Below are 6192 nucleotides of genomic sequence, written 5' to 3' on the forward strand. Positions count from 1 at the left end.
ACATAGAGGACTTTGCTGAAAAACGGACTAGTCATTAAAGGACAAGTTCAGTATTTTAGACTTAAAGTCCTGTTTTCAGATTGTTAATGGTGAAATAGAATGGTTTTGACTGAAATGTCGACATATGCGGCTGCCCTGAGAATTTTTGGATGTTTGTGTTTCATCTCACACCTCTACAATGGGTTTAATGGTGCACTGGAACAATCCTTCCTAAAATGCATTAAACTTTCGTTTACAAAGACGTGAAACTCACCGAGTGGTCAGGGGTGTTCATTGATATGCTCACACAAAAATCGCTGCAAAAGATGCTTTCCAACAGCTGTTTTAGCATTCGTTGTTAACTTGTGGACCTATTTTTCCAAACGCCTCACACCCGTACATTCTTCCGCTGAGAGCTTGAATTATAAACACTCCAGCCCAGGTGGTGGCGCTAATCCGCCTTTGCCAATTGCAAGAATAGAAACAAAGTTCCCGGCGCCGAGTAATACCATACCTCACAGGACATCTAATACAAGTCAATGGAGTTGGCAAAAACTACGATAAAACCTGTTGGAATGCGTATTTTGCAGCGATTTTTGTGTGAGCATATCAGTGAACACCCCTGACCACTCGGTGAGTTTCACGTCTTTGTAAACAAAAGTTTAATACATTTTATGAAGGATTGTTCCAGTGCACCATTAAACCCATTGTAGAGGTGTGAGGTGAAACACAAACATGCGAAAATTCTCAGGGCAGCCGCATATGTCGACATTTCAGTCAAAACCGTTCTATTTCACCATAAACAATCTGAAAACAGGGCTTTAAGTCTAAAATACTGAACTTGTCCTTTAACAGATTGCCAACAAACCTGTATTTCTGAATCAAGCAAAGTTGTGATGAAAGTATTAGATGAACATATAAGTGCCGAGAGCATTCAGTCAATATCATTATCTCATTTTTGACGGAGTTGGAGCTTAGAGCTCTTAACTCTTTCCCTGCCATTGACGAGTTATCGAGTCAATTAAGGGAAAACATTTGCATGAAAAAAGTGTTCCTGATGAATTTTTATGTTAATCTGTAATAGCGCGATTATTCACTTACCCAATTCATAACAAAAACTGAAGCAAAAATGTTTTTTACTAATTTTAAACTCTGTGTATGTTTTGATAGTCATTCTGAATCTGATCTCTAACAAAATTCCTTCACAAAAATGCAATTATTTCAGCATTATTTTTTTTTGCTAAAAATTTTTTTTAAGAAAAATACCCATATTTAAGAGTTTATAAGCAAAGAAAAAATATAGATAGGATGAAACGTTATTTTTCCCCATTTTATTTTATTGTTCTTTCTTTGAGGGTCTGTTCTTTCATTTGATATATATGTATGTTTATATATTTTCAGAAGAAATTTTCCTGGAAAGCATTTTGTGAAACTTTACAAAAAATATCCAGAAAGATCCAGAAATCATGTTCAGCCATTCAATGTAATGTCCTAATTATCTGCAATTTTCCAATAAACACACAACACAAATTCTATAAAGCTGTAGAAAATGCTGAGAACACAACATACTTACAGATGTTTACCCCTTTGGCATATAGTTTGCTCTTCTCAAAAGCATTTTAAGTATAATATATGTTCCCAAATCCAGTTGGGTATGTAAAGCTTTTAAGTCAATCTAATCTTACTTATCAGAAATGAGTCTGTCTTGCACTGTAGTGTGTAACTACTAGTAATTTAAACCAAATGAGCCATTGAGACAGCTTCACACAGTTCATAGCTTTTAAAAATATTTCCTTAGGAATTTGTATGTGATGTCCTTTTCAAACTGAGGGTGACGTAACCGAACAGCTGTACGATTGCGTTCATGCACGCCCTGATACTTCTGCATCCAGACTGTCTGCGAATGGGAAAATGTGCCTGTTTATCTGATATGATCACAAAACCTCCAGCGACTTTATCAGGAGAGCAAACTTTAAAAGGATCGTGAACTTTCATTCTGTTTCAGAACTAGAACATAAGAACTCATAGATTTCAGAAGTGGACATGAAACTGTTGCTTCCTAAAGTAAATCTTTGTCTGGGATAAACAGCCATCTGACAAGCATCATTTGAAATAAGCAAATGTTACCTTAGTGACCACACAAAATAAGTTTAAGAACATCCAAATCACTTCTGGTCATAAACAAGTCTGAATAAACATCTTTAATATTAAAGGATGGGATTAATGTTTTCATAACCTTCAATGTCAGGAGCTCAGAACCTTCAACAAGAACTTAGCATTTATATGAGCTATTTTTATTGAGAAAAAGCTCGACCTGTTAATTACAGAGTGGGACAAAAACTTATAGTACACTTAAAAAATTGTGCTTGTACATGTACAAAAAATATGCTACTACTATGGTATTTTTGTTAGTGGACAAAGACCAGTATTTCTTAACATGTATTTCTTATGTAACCCCACAACCGTTCAAGTTCAATACTTTTTAATTAACACCAAATTATTCATAAAAATCCATTAATAAAAAATGATTCTAAAGACATTTCCACATTGACAAGGATGCAATAAAGCGAGGTGAATCGCCAACAAACCATGTCAGCGATTGTTCAACTTGAGCAGTTTCACGCCTGGCAGATAGGTGTCGCTGATCAAGATTGTATTTAACGCCTGCACACTAGATAGGAACGTGAAGTAATGCTCAGATCTCATTGGTCGACACGTTTATTCATTGGGCGAAAGAGAGAAAATTCAACACATTTCAACTTTGCTTTTTCATGGCGCAAATAACTGTGGCCAGTGTAAAGTCATTCATAGAAATCAACTGTCGCAAAGTGTTGAACATTCAATATACGCGGTTGATGTGAAAAGCCCTCAAAGCTGCAATCCGTAACTTTTACCTCTCCATCGTGGCTTGAAACATTATAGTTGGCTACTTTACGTACCTAACTTTGTTAAAGAGCACCTTTTCATTGCTAAAAAAAATTATTTCGTGTATTTGGTATGATACAATGTTCAAAATGTGCGTGGTTTGTGGTTAAAAATACATCATTTTCCACATGCCGTATATTTTTGTAGCTCCAGATTTCACTTACTTCCTGAAATGCAAAGATTTGTAAAGCGCTGTGTACCTGATTGGCCAGCCAATTTGTATGTTGTGATTGGCCTGAATACCTCTGATGTCAGCAGGAAATGTGACGCTCCTTACCATGTTTAAAAGATTCGCTCACAATGCAATGCTAACAGAAGTTAATTTATCGGCTGTGAGTCCAAAGTGGAAGAAATTATGATAATGTCGGTCTTGTCTACATCACCAATCCAAGGAAGTAAACTGTTGCCTAATCCATGTGTTTGTTGTAGTCCAAGAAAAGAGATTTACGTTGGAGACAATAACTTGCGTTATCATTTACTTTGGGGTTTGTACCTTTTGCATATTGTTAACATGAACTAACACACACTTACACATCAAAGGAAATGTAAAATCATGAATTGGACCATTGGTGCTCTTCGAGAAACTACTGACATTAGAGAAATCGACCCGACAGTTAAAACGATAAATTATTATTATAGGCTTACCGTTGTGAATCATGGTAAATAGAACATTTTTAACAACAAATTTTCATTAATAACTGTTTTGTTTTTACTAAATAAAGTTACGGATTGTTGCTTTAACTACCATACTGGATATCATTATTAATACCGGATACATATTATTTAAGTGCCGCAAATAATAATTTGTATAATAAATTGAATACAGTCCTTATTGTCCAATCCTTATAAACAGACCCAGCAAGCAGTTTCACCTTCCTGAATTTTTGCTGGAAGTAATAATTTCTGTTTTATAGGTTTAAAAAAACCAAATCCATCCAAGTACCCTCTTAAACCTGTTTAATATCCTCTGGGGTACACATGACATACACATGGGTGGGAATCCTTGACCTATATACAGTCGATTCAGTCCTACAGTTTTGTGCCTGGCATAGGTCTGCAACACAATGCCAAAATAGTTTTAAACAAAAAAATAAACTAAATACACATTCTAGGCCATTTTCCATTACACCCCCACAAGTCACACCAATTCCAGTTAATGCCTTGAAATTGCTAGTTTGCATCAGTTGCAGTTCATACTTGAGATACAGTAAGTCACATCTCATGCAACCCACCGATATGTTAAAGCAAACTCTTTACCCCGTATTTAACACTGGCCTGTCTGTTTCGGTCCAGGATGTTACCAAAAATGTTTCAGTACTGCACACCGAGTCTGTTTTTGCACATCAACCGCACCCTTGACTCTCCTTTTAACACTGGAACTCCACAAAGACAAAATGATTTGTGTAGAAACACCAGTCAGCATGCTGGCTTCTGTCGGACTCTAACCCTGGGGTGAAACTTTCTCTAGACTTTAACAAAGTCCTCTGCATGACTCAGACTCAGTCGTAGGCGTAGACCTGGTGCTAATTAAGGTATTTCCCAGCAACCATAAGATATGTCTGGGAAGGAATGCATAACTCATGTCATTGTTGAGTTGATAGAAATTATCCACATGTGGGCACAAAATGCTGTTTAACAATGTATTGTCATTTATGTGGGCAATATACTGCAGAAAATGACTTTTGACGCTAATGGCGTGAATTGAAAAACGCTCTGCATTAACCAATCAGGAGCTAATAGCTCTAGTAGTGACGTGATTACAGGAAGCGAGCAGAATCGCAGAATGACGTAAATTTCCGCGTGACTGTCTCGATGACTAGAATTTCACACACGGCTTTCACGCACGAATGAAGCGAGAACACTCAAAATGTTCAAACGTCCAACTACACGCGGTAGAGGTGAATTTGATGCCTCAAGCGTGTCTGACCCCAGGTAGACAAAACATATAAAACTTAAGTGAATTTGTGCTTAAAACAAGCAAAGAAATCTGCCAATGGGGTGAGAAAAAAATCTTGAAATAAGTTAACTTTTTTTAAACACTTAAAGCAACACCAAAGAGTTTTTTTTACCTTAAAATAACGCTTCCAAAACAGTTTCAGTCGTTCATCCACTCTAAACAGGGTGAACAGCACTTTCACATTCGCTTTGCAGCCCTCTATCGACCAAAACCGCACTAAAGAAGTTTCCAAACGTCGGGTAGTGGTCCTGTAGTCCGAGTGAATACTACAAAAACTTGCTTTACGGCAGACCTACAATCCAATCAGAGCCAGCTATGCCTCAGTATTTATGACAGTGGTAATGAACAATTACGCTTCTAACCTGTAGGGGGAGCAAAGAGCCAGAGTTCTTTAGTGTTGCTTTAATTCAAGAAAACATTTTCTCACCCCGTTGGCAGATTTATTTTTGCTTGTTTTATGCGTACATTCACTTAAATTGTATAGTTTTTGTATAAAAACTAGACTTATTTTCAAAGGTCATTTTGCTCAACAAGAAAATACATCTTGATTTAAGACTTTTTAGATATTTCTACAAACAAGACAAAAATAAGTAAGACAGTTATTTTTTGCAGTTATGTGGGGGCTTTTAGAGAAATCATCAATCATAAATGTATGTTATGCAAGCACTGCAAAAAATGATTTTCAAGAAAAATATTCTTAGCATTTTTGTCTTGTTTTCAGTAAAAATATCTAAAAATTCTTTAATTAAGATGCTTTTTCTTGATGAGTAAATTGACCCAAGAAAATAAAAACAATTTTTAGACCAAAAACATCAAACTTAAGTGATTTTGTGCATAAAACAAGCAAAAAGTGTTAATAAAAAAAAGTGTTAAATAAAAATGGTAAAGATTTTTTGCTTACCCAATTGGCAGATTGGCAGAAAATTCATCTTAATTTAAGAATTTTTAGATATTTTTACTGAAAACAAGACAAAAATACTAAGACTTTCTTACTTAGTATTTTTGTCTGGATTTTTAGTACAAATATCTAAAAATCCTTAAATTAAGATGAATTTTCTTGATAAGCAAAATTACCTAAAAAATAGTTTTTGGACCAAAAACATCAAATGTAAGTAATTTTGTGCATAAAACAAGCCAAAAAAAAAATCTACCAATGGGGTAAGCAAATTTTTCTTGAATTTTCTTGAATTAAGTGTTTAATAAAAATTTTAAATATTTTTTTGCTTACCCCATTGGCAGATTTTTTGCTTGTTTTATGCACAAAATCACTTAAATTTGATATATTTGTCTAAGAACTAGACTTATTTTTCTAGGTTATTTGCTTATCAATA

The sequence above is a fragment of the Paramisgurnus dabryanus genome, chromosome 4 (assembly GCF_030506205.2).
Source record: "Paramisgurnus dabryanus chromosome 4, PD_genome_1.1, whole genome shotgun sequence".
Classification (NCBI taxonomy): Eukaryota; Metazoa; Chordata; class Actinopteri; order Cypriniformes; family Cobitidae; genus Paramisgurnus; species Paramisgurnus dabryanus.